The sequence below is a fragment of the Pseudophryne corroboree genome, chromosome 6 (genome assembly GCF_028390025.1).
Source record: "Pseudophryne corroboree isolate aPseCor3 chromosome 6, aPseCor3.hap2, whole genome shotgun sequence".
Taxonomy (NCBI): Eukaryota; Metazoa; Chordata; class Amphibia; order Anura; family Myobatrachidae; genus Pseudophryne; species Pseudophryne corroboree.
Window position 1 is genome coordinate 700,599,758 of NC_086449.1, and position 23,877 is coordinate 700,623,634.

At 45.7% G+C, this 23,877-nt stretch overlaps 1 protein-coding gene and 1 long non-coding RNA gene across 3 annotated transcripts in view; one reads left to right on the forward strand and one right to left on the reverse strand.

Moving 5' to 3' along the window:
- LOC134933272 (uncharacterized) overlaps positions 1-9,591 on the forward strand; it is a 250,615-nt gene extending 241,024 nt beyond the window's left edge. For both annotated transcript variants that reach the window (XR_010179663.1, XR_010179662.1), the window contains 2 exons: positions 6,885-7,035; positions 9,317-9,591. This is a non-coding gene — a long non-coding RNA (uncharacterized LOC134933272). The remainder of the gene's footprint in view (positions 1-6,884; positions 7,036-9,316) is intronic.
- GLRA1 (glycine receptor alpha 1) overlaps positions 1-23,877 on the reverse strand; it is a 358,207-nt gene that overhangs the window by 291,785 nt on the left and 42,545 nt on the right. The gene's annotated exons all lie outside the window — the stretch shown is intronic.

Genomic DNA, 23,877 nt, shown 5'->3' on the forward strand with positions numbered 1-23,877 from the left:
TTGGTGCACATAGATGATGGGTTACTCCGTGAATAATTAATATTGTAGATATCTTGTGAAACAGGGATACTTATCACAAAAAGTGGGTTCTCCTGGAAACAGTCTCTTAACTCCTGTCCCTATACCCTTTACGTGGAGCTGTTAGTTTGATGCGGATGCAGAATGACTGATCTCCTTTGTAGAAAAAGGTCAGAATCACTATGATGCTCTGTCTCACTCGACTATAGGGGAATTCGCATCCTATTACTTCCGTGTGGTCATGTCTCTAGTTTTGCTCAACTGCTCTAGGGAACTCTGGACGCACGGTCGACTGTTTGTTACTGGTAGGTTAGTATAGTCGGAGACTGTTAGTGCATGCAATTGACCTACGTCCCTCAGCTGACGGAGTCGATTATTCGAGTACGTCGATTAATGGCCAGGAATAAGCTGCAGACTCTCCCTTGGTAATTTGCCGACACCCTCCGGTTTTATGTCGTAGCAGTGGTTAATCTCCTTTTCTCTCTCTGGCAAGCCCTTACAGTTAATGGGGATTGACTTAGTGACTTTTAGATAATAGTTTCTTCTATTACAGTCACTAGGCTGGGAAGTCTAAATAATGGTCGTAGGCTGTTAGCTGTGAGGGAAGGAGTAGTCTGTTATCGGCGCTGTCCCTGCCGCTACCGTAGTTACTTGCCTAGCCGCTGGATAGTATCCTCTTTTATTTAAAATCTCAGTCTTTGCCTGGCTGCATCGGCGTCACTTACTTACTTGGACGACCTCAATAGGCGGAGTACCTCTGTTACGGGACCGTTCCCCGTCCGCTGCAATCCTACAGGGCCGCCGCTCTGTCTTCTCCTTTCACGCTGTCAGCTGGACCGTCCGGCGGTAGCGGGATTCCGTCTGCGGCTACCGCTTCCAGCCTCACTCCGGATCCGTCTTACAATGGGTCCGGCTGTTGCTCACTTCCTCGACCGCCGTACCCGCTTCTCCGCTGGCCACAGGTCGCGATGCTCTCTCTCTCTGCTCTCTCTTCCCTCACCTCTGCGACACACCAACTGCCTGCGCTCGAGCATCTTCTTTATTTATCTCCCCTCTCCAGGGTACCCGTATGTCTCCCGCCGAGTGCTCGTGCTCCCACAGTCTTACTCATCCCGCTTCCTGCTGGGTCCTAAACAATCTGACACTGTGATGCACCATTACCATTTCAGTGTTATATCATGTTTATAATGGTGGGGGTATTTTATAATCCGGTCGTCCCATGACGGTTCCGCTCCCTTATCACCTTAGGGTGATCATATAGTCTTTTCTATTCCCTGTTCCCATCCATTAAAGTCCGGTTTTAATCTTCATGCGAGGATACATATGTAGTGTCTATATTACTTAGTGATATCTCCATCAGGAGGAGCCAGGTTGTCTCTGATCCTGGGTATCACATACCTCCCCGGTAATTGGATGGGTATCCTTACACATCTATTTATTACATTCTAACTTGGCAACCAACCAATTTTTTCTGTACTTAACAAACATGTGCTTTAACTAACATGTCATCAATTCATACATTTAATATCCCTTCTCTTAGTTCTTATCTATTGTTCTACTCGCAATTCCTATCTTACCAGTATAATCAATAATAGTTCATTACTACCCCTTCCCACACAGTCTGTTGTATCACTTTTAATTCTGGTATCGAGCAGGTAATTTCCCTCTGGTGCTTCTCTCAGACCGCCTCAAGGTAGGGACCTCAGGCCGCACCGATTCTATACCGGTTAGACTCATTTCTTCATTGCTCCCTCCAGAAGGAAGTGTTCCGAAGGTGGTCAGGAGGGGCCAACAAATATTCATCATCTCGTCTGGATATGTATTGGTTTCTTTCGTCATTTCCGCTGATGGAACTGTTTGTTCTTTTAACGCTGGCCAGTTAGGACATAGTTTTAACTGATCTCTATGTACTAAACTTTGTCTAGTTCCATTCTCTAACCTGATGCGGTATACTTCGATTTTTGGATTCGGCTTGTCTATGATCCGATAGGGAAGAGCTTCCCACTGATAATCCAATTTACTTCGCCTTCGATGGTTTTTTCGTAATACTTTGCATCCAATTGATAACGGTTCTGCATGTGCTCTCACATTGTAATATAGCTCTTGGCGTTGATGTACAGTTTCTTGACGTTTGGTGACTAATTCTTGGGCCACCTTCAATCGTCGTTGATGTTCGGTCACCCAATCTGTTTCCAGAAATGGTTCAGGTGTAATTTCCCTGTTGATACTCAAATCGACTGGTAGCCTTCCTTGTCTGCCAAATAATAAATAGTAAGGGGTATATCCTGTCGAACTGTGTATAGTGTTATTATAAATGAACATAAACTCGGTCAGCAACAGTGGCCACTCTTGTCGTTGTTGTTCCGGGAGGGCACGTAACATCTGAATCAACGTTTGATTGGTTCTCTCGCAGAGCCCATTCCCTTGGGGATGATACGGGGTGGTTTTTATTTTGCTACATCCGTAGAGAATACAGAGTTCCTGGAAGAGGTGAGACGTAAAGGCCGGACCTTGATCCGTCAAAATTTTATCTGGGAATCCGTACGGTCGCACAAAGGCCCTCCAAAAGATTTCGGCCGTGGTTTTCGCTCTCAGATCCTTCACTGGAAGAGCGACGGCGAACTTGGTATAATGGTCCACAATCATGATGGCATATTCATACCCCAATCTACTCTTTTCCAGTTTGATATGATCAATGGTAACTAATTCTAATGGTTGGCAGCTGGTTATCGGTTGGAGCCGAGCCCTTTCTGTCGCCAGAGGTGTCTTCCGTAAAGTACATGCAGCACAATGTTGACACCATTCTTCTACACTTTGGCGAATTCCTATCCAATAAAATCGTTGCCTGATGTTTGCTTCAGTTTTCTGAATTCCGAAATGTCCCGATCGATTATGATAGGCATTCAGTATGGTAGAGGTTTTGGTACTAGGAATCAGTACTTGGATGACCGTTAGATGAGTCTTTGGATGAATACTCTTCCGGATGATGACTTGCTGGTGTATTTCTAAGCGGTCTCTCTGTCTGCATAACTTGACTAATTCCGAAGATGCTAGTTGTCTTTCTAATTTCGTTAAACTTTTCTTGGTCAGGATTAATTTCTTTAATTGGCAAAAAGGTGGGTATTCTTCTTGCCATTTACGCCATTCGCTCAGATCACTTTCTTCTACCGTATCTCCCGATTTATTTCGCTTGGATGTAGTGATATGTTGTAACACTAGTTTTCGAGTTTCTTGAAAAGGTGGTAATTCCATTACTTCCGCCTGATCTTCTACTTCGGATTCTTCCTGATCAGGCAGCCTAGATAATGCATCAGCATTACTGTTATTTTGCCCTGGTCTGTATTGGATGGTGAATTGATAATTCGCTAATCGCGCATACCACCGTTGTTCCAACGCTCCCAGTTTGGCAGTCGCTAAATGTGCCAATGGATTACAATCAGTGTAAGCGATAAAGGGAGTAGCCGTCAAATAATCCCGGAATTTCTCAGTGATAGCCCATACTAATGCCAGAAACTCTAGTTTGAAAGCACTATAGTTGGCATCGTTCCGTTCCGTTTTTCTAAGGCCTCTACTAGCATAGGCTATTACTCTTTCTTGACCATTTTGTAACTGGGCCAGCACGGCACCTAGCCCTTGATGACTAGCGTCCGTTTGCAAAATGAACGGTTTACTGTAATCTGGGTACGCTAGGATGGGTGATTGTGTCAAAAGTTCTTTCAGATGGTCAAAGGCCGTCTGTTGCGGGGTAGTCCAGGTAATCATTAGACGTTTACTCTGGTGACCTTGCGGTACATCTCGGAGTAGCTCATGTAATGGAGCCGCTATTTTGGCGAAATTCTTCACAAATCGCCTATAATAGCCCACGAATCCCAGAAATCTTCTGACATCTTTAACTGTCTGAGGTATTGGCCATTCATGGACTACTCTAATCTTTTCAGGATCTGGAGCTACTCCCTCCGAACTCACCACATGTCCCAGATACTGAACCTGCGGTTTGAGAAGATGACATTTGGCGGGATTCACCTTCAGGCCATAATGGCCTAGTTGTTGTAATACTTCCTGCAGATGTTGTAAGTGTTCTGAATAGGATTGTGAAAATATAATGATGTCGTCTAAATATAATAATATCATCTCGAAGTTCTTATGCCCCAAACAATGTTCCATCATTCTTTGGAAAGTGGCAGGTGCATTACATAGTCCAAAAGGCATTCTTTTAAATTCATAGAGTCCCATAGGTGTGGTAAATGCCGTTTTCTCTTGGTCTTCAGGCGCCACCATAATCTGCCAATATCCACTGGTTAAATCCAACGTGGAGAAATACTTGGCTGACTTCAAAGCCGCCAACGATTCCTCTATTCTGGGGAGTGGATACGCGTCTCGGTGAGTGATCTGATTTAATTTCCGGTAATCAACGCAAAACCGCAATTGACCGTTCTTCTTCTTAACTAATACCATCGGGGCAGCCCAGGGGCTATGGCTTTCCTGAATGACGTCAGTGTTTTTCATATCCTCTAACATTTGTCGAACTGGCTGATATAAAGCCGGGGCTACCGGACGATGTTTCTCTCGTATAGGCATAGCATTTCCGGTTATTATCCGATGTTTTACAGTCGTAACTGTGCCGAAATCCAAGGGACTCTGACTAAAGGTTTGTGAATTCCTCTGAACCACTTCTAATACTCCTTCTTTTTGCTCTGAAGGGGTGTTTTCGCTTCCAATATGGATATCTTTCCACCAGTCATTCACTGGATCTTCCTCTGTACCTGTAACATCATTATCTTGTCTATGAACTCGGGTTGGAGCATGCAGTACATCCTGAAAAGTGACCCACATCAGGTTGGCAATTGGCCTTTGTCGATACAACTTGACCCGGTGATTGTGAGGGTTCAGGATCCGAATTGGCACTCTACCATTCTTAACATGCACTAAGCAATGGGCTACGACAATTCCGTCTTCTTCATTTCCTTCGCACGGTTCTACCAAGGCCTCATAGCTTCTTCCTCTCGGCCCACAGCGAGCTTTGGCCCAAACTATTACTTCCGAATTAGGAGGTAACTTGATCGGTTTACCCTCTGTAATCCTAACTTTACCCAGGGACCCCCCGCAATGTATAAATGCCCGTTGACTTTGCAAGGTTTTAATAGTCTTTTGTATGATATTCCTATCAGGGGATAATCGGTCTACTAGAGTTCGTTTGAGGATAGTAATTAACTCATCCGGGCAGCTCTGTAGAATATTCATTCCTAAAATCATGGGAATGGCGTTAGGGTCACTAGTCTGAGTAATCAAACATCCTTGCCTGGGTAATTCCGTATCTCCGACTTTTACATTAGCCTCCCAATAGCCCACGCATGCGATGCTCGAGCCGTTACTGGCTATTAACTGCAACCATGCAGGTGGAGGTGACACCATTTGTTGTTCCCCCCAATGTTGTAGGAAAATGGACTGTTGAATGGTGGTGATTTGGGACCCAGTGTCCACCATAGCCGTAACTTCTATTCCATTGATAGAAATCTGTATATGAGGACACTGTCCCACGTACTGGGCCCACCATTCTTCCGACCTGGGGCCTATTGTTGGGTCTCCCCCCGAGGCTCGGTCCCCAACCTCGGGGCATTGGAGTTTAAAGTCTCCTCTTGGTCACAATTTCGTTCTATATGTCCCGAGCGTTGACATCGTCGACAAATCGGTCGGCCTTGAGAATCAAACCGATCGGTACTTCTTCTGCCGCTGGTTGGTGGTGGAGTCCACCACTCACTCCTGGTTCTCCGGCGCTCCCTAGGCCATCGGGTTTCATTGGTAACAGAGGCCTGTTTCCTAGTGAAATTCTGAACTTCTTTACATATTTCGGTCATGCCCATGACGAGCTCTTCCATTTGACTCTGTAACGTACGCATGGGGTCTATGGTAGGGGTCTGGAAACTCTGGCTACCAATATCCATCATTCTCTTGTGCCTTGCTGGATGCAAAGGGCCGTCTTCATGGGGCACCGGACCCTCCAGGTAACCTGGCATTTCTGGAAAACTGACCTCCTGGGGTACTTCAGTCCCAACTACTTTGATCGCTGCCTCTTTGAAATCTAAGAAAGACTGATCAGGTTTCTGCATCCTGAGCAATCTGAGCTGAGCTCTGACGCCCTCTCTATTTGCCCCTTCTATCAACTGGGAGATTAAGGTCTCGTCGCTATTTTCAATTTCTCTTTCATCCACTGTTCTGATGGCTTTCAAGGCTTCCTGCAAGCTTAATGCAAAATCCCGAAGTGTTTCTCCCTGACGCTGTTTTCTCGCGTAAAATTTCATCTTTAATTCCGAAATCGTATGCAATTCAAATGTAGTAGCTAATCGTTGCAGGATTTGTTCAATGGTTTTCCTCTCTCCGATGGGCCAAGAAATAACCTCACGCTGTGCAGAACCTTTCAACTGTCCGATAAGAATTTCAACTTTCTGTTGGTCATTTAATGGATAGAGGCGAAACATTGACTTCATTTTATTCTTGAAGTCAGTCAGGGTATTCCCTTCGGAATTCATCCTATCGCCATAGTCAGTGGGAAGCCAGGGGGCCCCAAAATAGTAGGGTAGCGTGATTGGATTTATGGGGGCCATACTGGGCAATCCTGATGTTGACTGGCTGGGTTCTCCGCTGGCTGAAGGGGTGGACTGTTCCTGTTCTTTAGACATGTTCTCGGTTATAATTTTCCTCGCGTTGAGTTATGAATCCTGTTCGTGACGCCACAAATTTAATTACTGTGACACTCTAGTCTTTCTTCTGGCTTACAATAGGTCTTCTTAACATATGTATTAAGAACTCGTAAATTGTCACCGTTAATACATGAATGGACTCTACTAAGTACTCTTTGTTCCTTGTAGATACAATTGAAGTCGGACACCGGGACCAGAATAGTGATGTTTGGATTTTACCTGGACAATTGCTTTACTCACCAATACAGGACACTCTTCATTCCCGGAGCTTCTAGCATATAATATTAACAACTTTACCTTAATCCATCTACAATAAGCGGTAAGTCATGAAAACATAAACATTTATTATACTGGAACTTCAAACACGGTGGTTCCGAACAGCTATAAATCTCCAGTCCTGTTACTAAAAGGTTAGGACATCATACAATTTCTATGTAAGATCTTATCTATTAGGTATTACAATTCATCATATACCAATAAATACTAAACACTCCTTTTTCTTATTACCGATGTTCCTATCCTACAGTTAATACTTATAAAGTTCAGCTGAAATTTCATTCGTTGGTGCACATAGATGATGGGTTACTCCGTGAATAATTAATATTGTAGATATCTTGTGAAACAGGGATACTTATCACAAAAAGTGGGTTCTCCTGGAAACAGTCTCTTAACTCCTGTCCCTATACCCTTTACGTGGAGCTGTTAGTTTGATGCGGATGCAGAATGACTGATCTCCTTTGTAGAAAAAGGTCAGAATCACTATGATGCTCTGTCTCACTCGACTATAGGGGAATTCGCATCCTATTACTTCCGTGTGGTCATGTCTCTAGTTTTGCTCAACTGCTCTAGGGAACTCTGGACGCACGGTCGACTGTTTGTTACTGGTAGGTTAGTATAGTCGGAGACTGTTAGTGCATGCAATTGACCTACGTCCCTCAGCTGACGGAGTCGATTATTCGAGTACGTCGATTAATGGCCAGGAATAAGCTGCAGACTCTCCCTTGGTAATTTGCCGACACCCTCCGGTTTTATGTCGTAGCAGTGGTTAATCTCCTTTTCTCTCTCTGGCAAGCCCTTACAGTTAATGGGGATTGACTTAGTGACTTTTAGATAATAGTTTCTTCTATTACAGTCACTAGGCTGGGAAGTCTAAATAATGGTCGTAGGCTGTTAGCTGTGAGGGAAGGAGTAGTCTGTTATCGGCGCTGTCCCTGCCGCTACCGTAGTTACTTGCCTAGCCGCTGGATAGTATCCTCTTTTATTTAAAATCTCAGTCTTTGCCTGGCTGCATCGGCGTCACTTACTTACTTGGACGACCTCAATAGGCGGAGTACCTCTGTTACGGGACCGTTCCCCGTCCGCTGCAATCCTACAGGGCCGCCGCTCTGTCTTCTCCTTTCACGCTGTCAGCTGGACCGTCCGGCGGTAGCGGGATTCCGTCTGCGGCTACCGCTTCCAGCCTCACTCCGGATCCGTCTTACAATGGGTCCGGCTGTTGCTCACTTCCTCGACCGCCGTACCCGCTTCTCCGCTGGCCACAGGTCGCGATGCTCTCTCTCTCTGCTCTCTCTTCCCTCACCTCTGCGACACACCAACTGCCTGCGCTCGAGCATCTTCTTTATTTATCTCCCCTCTCCAGGGTACCCGTATGTCTCCCGCCGAGTGCTCGTGCTCCCACAGTCTTACTCATCCCGCTTCCTGCTGGGTCCTAAACAATCTGACACTGTGATGCACCATTACCATTTCAGTGTTATATCATGTTTATAATGGTGGGGGTATTTTATAATCCGGTCGTCCCATGACGGTTCCGCTCCCTTATCACCTTAGGGTGATCATATAGTCTTTTCTATTCCCTGTTCCCATCCATTAAAGTCCGGTTTTAATCTTCATGCGAGGATACATATGTAGTGTCTATATTACTTAGTGATATCTCCATCAGGAGGAGCCAGGTTGTCTCTGATCCTGGGTATCACACTTGTCCGGCCGCTGCAGTCCTCTGGGCGCCCGCTCCTCGCCACTATGGGAGAGACGTCATGACGTCTCTTCCATAGCGCACAGTGACAGCGCCGGAAGCCGGAGCTCAATGCTGAGCTCCTGCCTCTGTAGAGAGGGAGACGGGCGCCCGTTGGTAACACAATCTCAGCGGGCGCCCGTCATCTCCCTGCAGTGACGGGGGCACATCGCAGGGTTAGGTGTGTCGTTGGAGGCGTAACTGCGCAGTTCCGACCCGTTCCGGCTCACTTTATCCCATGAATAAATCACTGAAAAAGGTGGCACGTTAGTTATCTGGTGTGAGATTTATTAAAGCTTGGAGACAGATAAAGTGGAGAGATATAACGTGCTAACCAATCAGCTCCTGTCATTTTTCAAAAACAGCCTGTAAAATAGCAGTTAGACACTGGTTGGTACTTTATCTTGCGCCACTTTATCTCTCTCCAAGGTTTGATACATCTCCCCCTTAATAGTAATGTAAGGCATAATGGGAATAAGGGGAAATAGACTGCTTCTTTAAGCAATGATACATACGATAGAAACAGAGATGCTTTGTATATATACATTTAAAAAATATCAATCAAGCTTGTTGTTCCTCTCTTCTATAGGAATCCACACTGCTGTGTCTGACGTAAAAGTGCAACAAGCTGGCATCCATCTTTCAGACATGCCACTCCCCTGCAGTGTTTCTCAGCCAATCAGAAATGGATAAGCATGATAGTAAATGAAAAATGTCAATCAAGCTTGTTGTACCTTTTTTCCTATAGGATTCCACAGTGCATTGTCAAGGATTGCAACATGACTGCAGCTCAACTTTCTTACAAATGAGTTTTGTTTTCAGCAGAAGTCAGTTGAAAAAATAAATAAAAGCTTCATAAAACATTATAGAGACACTAAACTGAAAAGGAAATTTGTGTGTGTGTGTGTGTGTGTGGGGGGGGGGGGGGGGGATTTATTTCCTTCACAAAGCTGACTTCCTTTCAGTAATCTCATTAGAGGACATCGCAGTCAGTTTTTTTAGCAGCTGATACCAGAGAACAATGGCTTACAGTAAACTGCTCCGAAAAATGTAAATATAGAATTTGGGCGGGATGTACTAAAGGGAAATTGCGGTAAAATCCCAGTTTTACCGCATTTTTGTATGTACTAATCCCCGGCCGCCGTGTTTTCGCCCCTGAGGGTGGCGATACCCTATAGAAGCCTTACCGCCGGCCCCCGCATCCCGCTACCTCCACCGCCCCGCACCACTGATGCCGATTCCCCCCCCCCAGCATACGTCCGTCCAGGCAGCGCTGGTCCCGGAAGCTAAACTCCTCTCCCGAGCAACACAGCCGGAGCCGCCCAAGACAGCCTGCTGCCTGCTTTCCAGCCAGGAACAAGAAGTACAGGGAGAGCCCATGGAGGTGATGGGGGGTGGGGTGGGGTGGGGGGGATGGGCTCCGTCACTGCATTGCGATGTTAATAACATATGTTAGTACATATGCGATTAGCATCGCTGAGGTTGGCGGCAAGGGGTGGCGGTGTATTTTAATACATCCCGCCCTTGAACATCTCAAGTTTTGTGGAAATGTTTACCTATGTGCTTCTGAATTATCGTTAATAACATTTATTTCTTTGTCTTCAATATATTTTGGCTTAGAAATAAATCAGTACCCGGTCCAGTCAAATTTACAGTCACACAAACCCTAGTCAGTGTTGTTACAAGCCTAATAGCCTAGGCATACAGGGAGAATTTTGTCAAAGCATGGAGAGAGATAAAGTGGAGAGAGATTTAGGAGTGACCAACCCGCTATTGTCATTTTTCAAATACAGCCTGTGAAGTGACAGCTAGAAGGAGTTTTTTTGGTACTTTATCTCTTTCCATGCTTTGATACATCCCCCCCACAGTATCTTATGAACTATAGACCTGATTCTGATTTACCATGGTAAAACCATGTTGTCCTGCAGGTGGGGCAGATTTAAAATGTGCAGAGATTTAGATGTGTAAGGGGCGTGTCCAAACTGTTATCCAAACTGCAGCGTAAACATAAAGCACACTTGCCCACTTCCCGAAAATCTGGTGGCGCTCCCAGCCCCCTGGGTAGGGTAGGCAAGTATCCCGAAGCCAGCCTTACCACCCCTCCCTTGCAGTCACCCGCATGCCCTCAGCTGTCTTTGAAAGTGGGCAGTCCTTGGAGGCCGATGACACGTTTCGTGCTGAATCGCAACATCATAGTCCCACCCCCAAATATACATTGACGGTAATCTGTGAAATGAATAGTGGGGGTCGGGGGCCACGATGATGTGATCGCGCATCCACGCCCGCCGTACCGCCCACCCATGATGATACTATGCCCCCTATTGTACCAACCTGACTGCCTACTCCCGCATGGGGAAGCCGGAAAGTTGGTAAGTGTGACAAAAACCTGTCCAGCATTTGTGGGCTACATGCAAAAGCAGCCAGTATTTACCCTGCATGCAAAAAAATGTATATACTTGCACCCTTTGCAGTGCAACATGGTTTGCCAGGTGCACAATCACTTGCTCTTTCTTACTTTATTTATTCCCAAAGCAGAATCAGGTCCTACGTGCAAATGCAGCCAGAGCATACAGTGCACAGATAAGGCAGCTTGGTTTACTTTAAATTGAAACCAAGGCCCCAGGGCTGCAGACAAGTAGGGGTAAATTTACTAAGATGGGGGTTCTATTTAAGATGGGATGTTGCTCATAGCAGCCAATCAGATTCCAAGTATTATTTTCTAGAAGGTGCTAGATAAATGAGAAGCCAAATCTGATTGTTTGCTACTGTATGGGCAACATCCCACCTTAACTAGAACACCCATCTTAGTAAATTTACCCCGCACTGTGTAAAAAAATAATGATAATTATCAAAGAGGACCTTATTAGATAAGAAAAAAAAAAGTCTGCGTTCAGGGGCAGAATTGTGCATCACTGGGCTTCATAGGAAAATTTGGATACAGATCTGCTGATGCCGTCCTAGCCTCTTGAGAGCGCCTCACCTATGGACTCCGTAGTCACTGTAGAGCCATGTGCGGCCATGCGTTCTTTATATTTGCTATCACTGACAGAATGGCTAACATTACATCTGCTCATGTTATGTCCTCTTAAAGAATGCGATGTTTTAAATGTAGGTGTGTAACATCCAGATACTTAATCACAGGTGATACATTCATCCTCACTCAGGAAAACATTTTTTACATCCGTCATCATTTTATGTGCAACAGTTCTTACGTGGTCTATGAAATTATTTGTCTGCGCAATCTTTCTTATATTGGAAAGACCCAGCGTAAATTTAAAGAACGCATAGCTGTACATGCCTCTACTACTAGGGCAGCTTTTAAATACTTTAGAATGTAAGCTCTCACGAGCAGGGCCCTCTCCCCTCATCTGCTTATCCTTTTTCTTACTTTAATAATCTTCAACTGCACCAAATCCAGCAGTCTTCTGCCACCTGATACTTATTCCAGTGTCATCTGCTGATATAACTATGTTTATTCACCCTGTACTTGTCCTATACTGTCATCAACTGTAAGTTGCTGTTTTCCTGTTTATTTGTTTATGTACTCTGTATTTGGGCCCTGCGGAACCCTTGTGGCGCCATATAAATAAAGGATAATAATAATAATAATAATAATAAGTAGCGATCCACCTGTAGCGTGACATTTTTTTTAATATAACCATGATCTAATTTACGCTATAGAACGATAGATGTTCCCAAGCCTGTGAGAAGTGGTGACCATAATCACGTTAGTGCAATGTGAGTCGCAATGGATACACTGGTTTGATGTAATTGCACCTCATTACTTAAATGAGAGTCTGTCATTATCTTGTTTCCAATATTGTGATATGTTGCCACATTCCTGGTAATAGCTATTGATTTGCATTTGTATATTTAGCTGATTTTGTACTAGTATTGATATGTTTTTCTATTGCAGTATGTTTTACTTTGCTGTTATGTCTTCATGGTGATGGTTCACTAAGTCACACTGCCAGTGTCCTCGTTGGATGGGACAACGTCATCATTGGCCGCTGCCGGGTGTATGTCTGGTCCCGGTATCCTGGCATGGCTTCACTCTGGTGATTTAGTGTTTAAGGTAAGATGTATTTTATGGGAGGGGATCATGAGACCACTTGTTGGGATCCCGTCGGACGCAATGCCGATGCTAGAATCTCGACAGGAGGTGAAATGCCTCCGCCGGAATATTGGCGCCACCGGCTTTTTTCTCTCTATGGGTGTCCAAGACACCCACAGAGAGAGAATATAACCTGTGGCAAGCACAGTGAGCCACTGTGCCCGCAAGGGGCTTTCTAGCGCTCGCACCACTGCCGGCATACTGGTGGACGGGATCATGACAGCCGGGATTCCGGCCATCGGTAAATCGTATGTATTCCCCATCTTATATGTATTTGTATCCCAATGATAGTGCAAGTAAATCACTAAAACATTGATAATTACACATCTTCCGAGTGTTTTTATGGAAGCTGAGTGCCACACCTCTGTTAAACTCTCTCTCTCTCTCTCTCTCTCTATATATATATATATACACACACACACACACACACACACACACACACACACACACACACACACACACACACACACACACACACACATATTGGTATCATGGGTGTCAAAACGGAGGGGGTGTGGTGGTAGAGGGGAACCTCCCCCACCCCGAAAACATTTGAGAGGCGCAAGTCAATGTACTGGGTCACAGGGCACCATGCTGTGTGCATCTATTCATTCATGTGTAATTTGGGTTAAACCAGAGGTTCTCAAACTCGGTCCTCGGGGGCACACACAGTGCATGTTTTGCAGGTCTCCTCACAGAATCACAAGTGAAATAATTAGCTCCACCTGTGGACCTTTTAAAATGTGTCAGTGAGTAATTAATACACCTGTGCACTTGCTGGGTTACCTGCAAAACATGCACTGTGTGTGCCCCCGAGGGCCGAGTTTGAGAACCTCTGGGTTAAACCCTCACACAGTCTGAATAATAGATATACTGACAAAGGGGGTTATTCAGTACAAAAAAGCAGAATCTGCAATCCTTTCTTCTGCATGCCGGGGGCTGCCCATCGCAGGGCAATGTCACCCAGCATGCAGATTGGTCTGCCCAGAGGCTGCGACCGCAGTTTAATTGCGGTCACAGCAACTGTGGACGACCCCCTGCATACGCAGCTAAGCTGCGTATGCAGGCGGTCTGCCAACATTTTTTTTTATCGGAGAAGCTGCATGTGATATCATGCAGCTGCCCCGAAAAAAAAGCTACTGACCCACCCCCATTTTCCCCGCGCCGCCCCCACAACACTCCATCCGATGAGACCTGAATAACCCCCAAAGGCCCTCATTCAGCTTCAGTAGCAGATTCTGCTAAATCGTAAAAACTACTACTAGAGAAAATCTCATGCTGGGGGCTGCACTGCACAGGGTAAGGCTGCCAGCATGAGAAGCGCCTCACATCGCATTAATCGCAGCAGTTTGAAGTCGACCCCTGTCTGCGCAGTCTGGCTGCAAAGTCAGGCGCACCAGTGCCATGTTCCCCCCCCTCCCACAACGGCCATGAGTGACGGCACACTGCTACCCCCAAAGGGGTCCAGACACGCCTTCATTGTCTGGATCGCTCCCCCCCAACACCGCGTCACCAACCCAACAGCCGCTGCTGTCAATCACATAGCGATCGCATCCTTGCACACACGCACTGTAATTATGCGCATGCGCAGACAGACGATATCAGACGATCTGCGTTTTTTGCAGCAGCAACTGCTGCTGAATTAGGCATATAGACAATTCCTTGCCATGTGAGGCTGGGGTGGGATAGGGAGCAATGTGTATAATTTAGATCCAGGGACTGTCAGTTTAACCATTAAAAGGGGAATAAGAATTTTCATAAGAGCTGGAGCTTTTATATTAATTTTCTCTTATCTGTAAATGGTTGTATTACTCAGGCAGTGGCGGGCTGTGCCTGGGCTGGTGCCATTTTAGCGTTCCAGGTCCGCCCACAGCCATGCTTTGCATGTATGTGGTTGACTGCGGGAGGCAGGCAGATCAATGGATGCTCCCCAGTCCTCGGCCACTCTGCCAGTGCTAAGTGCTAACACTGACTCAGACCAGAGCAGCCGGTAAGCTCTATCTCCCTTGGGAATGGCTGACTTTTGAAGCTGTGAGGAGCGTGATTGGCTGCCTGTCCTCTTGATTCCTAGCTTATGCTGTCCTGCTGTGCCATAGACCTGGGGCCAGCGACAGGAGAGTGTCTGATGGGCTTCGGACCCTGGTCATGTGCTCCCTTCCGCCTCACACGCTCCCTGGTACCGTGACTGTCACTGTAGAGCAGAAGAGGAGCCACACCTGCGGCGATGAGGAGCTCAGGTCAGCATGCAGAATATCCAGGGACTAGGGCAGATGATGTAAGTGAAGTGTCGCTGCTATGGAGACAAAAGGTGGGAGCTGAGGCCATGGAAAGACACAGGGGGGATTGACGGGGCCAGTAAAGGGGTCAGGGGGGGTGCTGTGTGGTGACAGTGAAGGGGCCAGACTGGGTGCTGTGAGGTGGACAGTGAAGTGGCCAAGATGGTGTTGTGAGTGATCTGGGGTGGAAAGAAAGTGGGTCAGTGGGTCAGTAAGTGCAGTAAGGTCAGTGCATTCTGCTAGTGGCTCCGTCTTATATGAAAGGTACTAGCAGTGAGGGAGAGCTAAGGATATATACAGGGGCGACTTTATGGGGGCGATTCAATTGTTTCCCTCACATTGCTGATTAATGGGGACCTGATGGTGCCATTCAATTGTTTCTCCATTCGGGCACACATGCCACAGGAGAACACATTGCTGCTCGCAGCCTCCTAAGGTGATGATCAGAATTGTGTTACAAAAGTCTGTAGTTTGGGCACCCTAACCAGGACTTTAGATGGTGTTAGCTGCAATATGCGGATAAACCAGGTCTATTTGGGCGCAACAACAACAATAATTATTTGTTGCCAGGTACAAATGTACTGCTTCATCAGAAGCCCATTAATTAGCACCACCCAAATAACAATTGATTTCCCCTAATGAGACAGCTATGGAGGTGACAGAAAGGGAGATATGCAGGGAGGGCTGGTAGAAAAGCTAGAGCCACTTGATTGCATTTGCCCGCGTAGCTAAAACTTGTCTGCCAGCCCCTCAACTCAAGTAATTCTTTGTTAATAAAACAGCTTAATGTGTTAGTAGTCTTATTTTTATTAAATAATATAAGCCACTTAAAAAGAGAGGAGTTCTAGGTTATGCCATTGACCTGACAGCCCTTTCAGTCACGAACCCAGAGCCGGCCTTAGGCATAGGCAAACTAGGCAAATGCCTAGGGCATTTGGTATGCTTAGAGGCACCAGCAGCTTCTGCTGATTAAAATGATATGCAGCATGCCTATATTCCGTGTGTATTCCTGGAAATCACTGTAATGTAGCATTTCGTATGCAGATACAGCCACAGTTGCACACAGAATTAAGGCATGCTGCATATCATTTTAATCAGCAGAAGCTGCTTGTGCATCCTAGCCACATAGCAATGCAAATAAGATGCATTTTCATAAACAAAAGGCGCCCGACGTTAGCAGAGCTGCCAACTGACTCATGCCAGGCATCTCTTGCAGAACTAGTGGCGGTGCTAGGGGGCACCAGCCAAAATATTGCCTAGGGCATCATATTGGTTAGGGCCGGCTCTGCAAGGACCCACCCAACTGGCGTGTCATACTGGCATTTCCTAAAAACAATCACATTTGCCCACCCTATGGCACTGCTATTATGTATGAGTACTCCCTTCTTTATCATCCTACCTTTCTGGGCTCTTCAACCTACTGTATTTTTTTCTTGATTTTAGTTGTTGAGCCAAATTGTAAGGAATCTGTATCTGCACACATTGGGCTTAATTTAGATTTAGACGCATTTGTACTACGAACATTGGTATACAACTTTTTTTAAATTATTATTATTATTATTATTATTTTTTAAATAATATTTTATAATTAACAATTTTTTTCTATTTTGTGAATTTGTGGGACTTTGAGAAATACTGTACTAAATCAAGTTTCTCACAGAAATTGTGTTTGAGGTTTATGGAGATAAGCAGGGAAGATTACTGCTCCAGTAGAAGGGATTCATTCATCTAATGACTGAGATACCCCACCTTCAGATAACTTAGTATTTTCTCCTGTATATGCCCTCCTGAAACTTTAACTAAATACATGCCACATATTTCATGTTTCTTCTTTTTCCTCCAGATGTTTTACCATCAAGCATTGAGGGTCATTCAGATGTGGTTGCAGTGTCTGTCACCTCCTTGGAAGCAGCAGTGATAGCGCTGTATGGTAATGCAGCAGGAGGCGTCTATTACAAGCAGACACCTCTTGCTGAAGCAGGGATCTGACCTGAATCCTAGGACGCAGCATCGGCTCTCTCACTCACCATCGGGTGGCTTGCAGCACCCATGATGCCACACAAGCTGCCCGTTGCAGAGGTCACAAAATCTCTGTCCAATGACGGAGAATCATGGCCTCTTTCCTACCCCTTTATGGCAGCGACGCGCCTCCGTTTTCACAAACAGAGGCCGTCACTGTCCCCTCCCTGCCTCCGAAAAGTCACACGGCTGTCAATCACTGAAAGTCTGATGCTGGGTTGCTTGCTATGTCACAGAACCCGTTTGCACACGTTCAAAACAGGTCCTGGCCCTTTTTTCAACATGAAAAGCACATCTGAATAACCCCTTTTGTTCTTTGTTTATTTTACTTACCCTTGTATAAGGCACAAAGGTGGTTTCTGGGTACAATTAAATCATAGGCAGAAATAATAGTAGACAGGATCCTAGGGCAAAAAAAAAAATGCACAGAAATAGGCCACAATGTAATAAAAAAGTTGTAGGATGGCAGACACAAGGTAATAAATTAAACCTCCTTTAAACATAATATACATGTTGCAGTGGACAAGTGTATTGTAGGAACCCTCTACTGACCAGTAATAAGTGGCTCCGCAGACTTTACTCCTATATTGGTGGTTCTGGTAAATATTTTGCAGAAAAATTATTGTAAGTGAAGCTTAGTGACTTTTCGAAACAAGAAACATATTATAGTCTAATAATTAGACAGATCACACAGCAGAGAGAAGATGCACAGTGATAACACATTTACTAATTACTGTACTTTATATAGTCATCGACTGACTCAAATCTGATTTGATCTTTTCTAGTCTTCCTACTTATTCAACAGGAAATGGACACTTACAGCTAATCACATTACGGTTGGTTCTATATCGGAGGGGCTGAAGGGACCTTGTGACGTATTGAGGGGAGGAGCTACGTCACCAGGGGGAGGAGCTACGGGCGAACAGGGTACCCGAAAAGTACCCTCGCGGGCTCGCTTCGCTCGCCACGCTTCGGGCACGGTGGCTCGCTCCGCTCCGCTTCGCTCACCACCTAATTACTAAAGGTAATAGTTGGTGGCGTGGATAGTAGAGGAACTATCCCGCTGGCCTAGCTCCTCCCCCTTGCGTCGTAACTCCTCCCCCTTACGGAAAAGGTCCCTTAGCCCACTTGATTCTAGCATCTACCATCACATTACACATCTGTAAATCTCTTCACATGCAAATTTTTGTGGTTCAGTAAATCGAAGTCTGCACCCCGCTGAGAGCTTGAAGTGACCTATTAAGTCTTTTGAAACACAGGGGGTCATGCCGAGTTGATCGCTCGCTAGCTACTTTTAGCAGCCATGCAAACGCATAGTCGCCGCCCACGGGGAGTGTATTTTTGCTTTGCAAGTGTACGAACGCCTGTGCAGCCGAGTGGTACAAACACATTTTGTGCAGAACAAGACCAGCGCTGTAGTTACTTATTCTGTGCGATGATTGCAGCGACGAAGGTCCCGGAATTGACGTCAGATACCCACCCAGCAAACGCCTGGTCATGCCTGCGTGTTTCCTAACACTCCCAGAAAATGGTCAGTTGACACCCATAAACGCCCTCTTCCTGTAAATCTCCTTGCGATCGGCTGTGCGAATGGAATCATCGCTAGAAGCAGTGCAAAACAACAAAGCTCTTTGTACCCGTACGCCGCGTGTGTGCATTGTGCCCCATACGCAAGCGTAGTTTTGCCGTTTTTTTAAATGATCGCTACGCAGCGAACATTGGCAGCTAGCGATCAACTCGGAATGACCCCCACAAAGCCTTGGTAGGGCGGAGGCAAAGTTCTGAAAGTGTTTCATTTTAAAGGCAACTACTGTAGGATAGGCACCAGTAGACCAGTAGCATGAACCAACAAGTATAAGATAGTCGTCTGATTTGAAAAATATTTTTAACGTTTATTGAAATAAAGAGCGCAGAGACGAGTTATCAGGTCTGTGCTATAAACAATAATAAAATAGGTAAACAAATAAATAAAAAATATGGAATAAAAAATGAATTGCAAAATAAGTTTCACTACTTGGACTTGTCACCACTAAAGTTAACTTCTAAAACCTCCAACAAGCCATTAGTAGGTATTAAATACAGGTACTGTACTGTATAAATATAAATATATTTTATTATTTAGCTGATTAGCAAAAATAAATAAATAAACAAAATAATAATAATAATAATAATAATAATAATAATAATTATATATATATCTCTATCTATCTATCTATCTATCTATCTATCTATCTATCTATCTATCTATCTATCTATCTATCTATCTATCGTTAAATATTTTTTTTTATACAAAAAGAAACATAATTCCTGTAGGTTGTTTCTGAATGCCTCAGTTATTCCTGCTGCCCCCCCACACACACATGAAGGCACCCATCTATTCTGCATTCTCCGGAAATGCAAAACAGAGCTGCACCTACTGTAGGTTTCCAGCGAGGGATAAAAATACTGAAGACTTGTGTAAAATTGGAAAAATGTAAGGTATCTATTTATTAAAGATATTAGAAGCCTTATCTCTGGTGAAAAACAAAATAGCAGCATGCGTTTTTATGTTGAGGAGGCCATGGACCATGTTATCATGTTATCATGATGCTTGCCATTCTATACAGGGAGCATTTTTGTGACCGCCATACAATACAGAAAGTGTTTTTCTGAACGCCACACAATGTGTCTAACTCAGCATAAGTTGTAGTTGTGTGAAAAGCCACACAACTACAACTCACTCATTTCTCTAGCACGCCGGGTTCCCCCCACCCCACCCCACCCCACCCCCCTCTGCTAGCGCATCGCTATAAAGCAGCGGTGGGAAACCTTTGGCCCTCCAGCTGTTGTTGAACTACACATACCAGCATGCCTTGCTACAGTTTTGCTATTTAGCCATGTTAAAACTGTTGCAGGACATGATGGGATGTGTAGTTCAACAACAGCTGGAGGGTCGAAGGTTCTCCATCCCTGCTATAAAGCAATGCACTTGCATTGCCCCCTACCTCCGCCACCTAGCTGCAAAGGCAGTCACCGGGAAGCCATGTTTCGGATCGCTGGGGCTGCGTGTGACACGGTCTGGACACGCCTGCATTGTCTGGACCAATGCTGCAATGGTGGCCATAAAACATTTCCTCTATGCCCGTGCCCGCCTCGCGAACTCCTCTGCCTGTCAATCAGGCAGAGGATTTCACATAAGTGAGATGCCGTTGCATCTCACTGTGTGCGCACACGCAGTACGACTCCACCGCTTGAACACACTGCACAAGGGCTTCAGTATGCGCACATATCACTGATGCATACTGAATCAGGCCTGATATCATCCCCTCATCATTAAGTAGCCACTTACAAAAATTATTACCTTCTTCAGCATCACTGCAACAATCCCATTCTAAACAATTAGCACATTTACAATCATGAGCACTAACATCCCCATCATTAACACCCACATCAATAAATTCCATTCATATTTATTAGCTCCCTCATTGGGGTATATTTACTAAAAATCGTATTTTCCCGTTTGAGGTCAAAGTTCAATCACGAATGACATCGAAAGTGTAAATATGCAACTTTTTGGAATTAGTACGACTAATTTACTAAGCTGCCGTATTCTGCATTTTCGGTTTTACCGATGTCGATGTCATTCGTTTTTTTTGGCAGTGTTTTACGTGAGTGACTTGTAAAACACTGCCGACTTTAATACAAGGAATCTCGGCCGGATCTGTGAGATCCGTGCTGGGCTTCATTGTGCACCTTGTAAAAAAAAATAATCAGTGTTAAAATAAAAATAAAAATTGCGTGGTGTCCCCCCTCCTAAGCCAAACCAGCCTCGGGCTCTTTGAGCCGGTCCTGGTTGCAAAAATATGGGAAAAAAATGATAGAGGTTCCCCCATATTTAAACAACCAGCACCGGGCTCTGCGCCTGGTCCTGGTTCCAAAAATACGGGGGACAAAAAGCGTAGTGGTCCCCCATATTTCTGAAACCAGCACCGGGCTCCACTAGCCAGATACATAATGCCACAGCCGGGGGACTCTTTTATATAGGTCCCGGCGGCCCTGGCATTACATAACCAACTAGTCACCCCTGGCCGGGGTACCCTGGAGGAGTGGGGACCCCTTCAATCAAGGGGTCCCCCCCCCTCCAGCCACCCAAGGACCAGGGGTGAAGCCCGAGGCTGTCCCCCCCATCCAAGGGCTGCGGATGGGAGGCTGATAGCCGTTTGGAAAAAAAATGAATATTGTTTTTAGTAGCAGTACTACAAGTCCCAGCAAGCCTCCCCCGCAAGCTGGTACTTGGAGAACCACAAGTACCAGCATGCGGAGGAAAACCGGGCCCGCTGGTACCTGTAGTACTACTACTAAAAAAATACCCCAATAAAAACATAAGACACACACCTTGAAAGTATAACTTTAATGCATACATACACACCTCCATATACACATACTTACCTTATGTTCACACGAGGGTCGGTCCTCTTCTCCATGTAGAATCCATGGTGTACCTGTTGAAAAAATTATACTCACAAAATCCAGTGTAGAAGCCTCTTCTTCTTGTAATCCATTTGTAATCCAGGTACTTGTCAAAATAAAAAAACGGATACCCGACCTCGCACTGAAAGGGGCCCCATGTTTTCACATGGGACCCCTTTCCCCGAATGCCAGAAACCCCCTCTGACTTAAGTCTAAGAGGGTTCCATCAGCCAATCAGGGAGCGCCACATTGTGGCACCCTCCTGATTGGCTGTGTGCTCCTGTACTGTATGACAGGCGGCACACGGCAGTGTTACAATGTAGCGCCTATGCGCTCCATTGTAACCAATGGTGGGAACTTTGTGGTCAGCGGTGAGGTTACTTTCAGTCAACCGCTGACCACAAAGTTCCCACCATTGGTTATAATGGAGCGCATAGGCGCTACATTGTAGCATTGCCGTGTGCTGCCTGTCATACACTACAGGAGCACACAGCCAATCAGGAGGGTGCCACAATGTGGCGCTCCCTGATTGGCTGATGGAACCCTCTTGGACTTAAGTCAGAGGGGGTTTCTGGCATTCGGGGAAAGGGGTCCCATGTGAAAACATGGGGCCCCTTTCAGTGCGAGGTCGGGTATCCATTTTTTTATTTTGACAAGTACCTGGATTACAAATGGATTACAAGAAGAAGAGGCTTCTACACTGGATTTTGTGAGTATAATTTTTTCAACAGGTACACCATGGATTCTACATGGAGAAGAGGACCGACCCTCGTGTGAACATAAGGTAAGTATGTGTATATGGAGGTGTGTATGTATGCATTAAAGTTATACTTTCAAGGTGTGTGTCTTATGTTTTTATTGGGGTATTTTTTTAGTAGTAGTACTACAGGTACCAGCGGGCCCGGTTTTCCTCCGCATGCTGGTACTTGTGGTTCTCCAAGTACCAGCTTGCGGGGGAGGCTTGCTGGGACTTGTAGTACTGCTACTAAAAACAATGGCCCTCATTCCGAGTCGTTCGCTCGGTATTTTTCATCGCATCGCAGTGAAATTCCGCTTAGTGCGCATGCGCAATATTCGCACTGCGACTGCGCCAAGTATCTTTGCTATGAAGAAAGTATTTTTACTCACGGCTTTCTCATCGCTCCGGCGAACGTAATGTGATTGACAGGAAATGGGTGTTACTGGGCGGAAACACGGCGTTTTATGGGCGTGTGGCTGAAAACGCTACCGTTTCCGGAAAAAACGCAGGAGTGGCCGGAGAAACGGGGGAGTGGTTGGGCGAACGCTGGGTGTGTTTGTGACGTCAAACCAGGAACGACAAGCACTGAACTGATCGCACAGGCAGAGTAAGTCTGGAGCTACTCTAAAACTGCTAAGTAGTTTGTGCTCGCAATATTGCGAATACATCGGTCGCAATTTTAAGATGCTAAGATACACTCCCAGTAGGCGGCGGCTTAGCGTGTGTAACTCTGCTAAATTCGCCTTGCGACCGATCAACTCGGAATGAGGGCCAATATTCATTTTTTTTCCAAACGGCTATCAGCCTCCCATCCGCAGCCCTTGGATGGGGGGGCAGCCTTGGGCTTCACCCCTGGTCCTTGGGTGGCTGGAGGGGGGGGAACCCCTTGATTGAAGGAGTCCCCACTCCTCCAGGGTACCCCGGCCAGGGGTGACTAGTTGGTTATGTAATGCCAGGGCCGCCGGGACCTATATAAAAGTGTCCCCCGGCTGTGGCATTATGTATCTGGCTAGTGGAGCCCGGTGCTGGTTTCAGAAATACGGGGGACCCCTACGCTTTTTGTCCCCCGTATTTTTGGAACCAGGACCAGGCGCAGAGCCCGGTGCTGGTTGTTTAAATATGGGGGAACCTCTATCATTTTTTTCCCCATATTTTTGCAACCAGGACCGGCTCAAAGAGCCCGAGGCTGGTTTTGCTTAGGAGGGGGGACCCCACGCAATTTTTTTTCAAATAAAAAAACACTTTCCCATCCCCTTCCCACTGATAAACATGCACGGATCTCATGGATCCCTGCATGCCTATCCAAACACGGGATAAAAAAGCAGGTCTGTTTTTTTTTAGCACTTTTTCACGAATTGTATTTCTGCACGGCAGTGTTTGGCTATTGTCGGCAGTGTTTGTGATTTGCACTTTTTAGTAAATTACCGATTTCTACCAAATTGCAGGCGTATTTGACCGATGGTGTATTGATTCGAGATTTTTTCCTAGGACTTCCAAAATATTACGAATGCCCTCATCACTGCCGAGATTTTTGCTTAGTAAATTACCGAAAT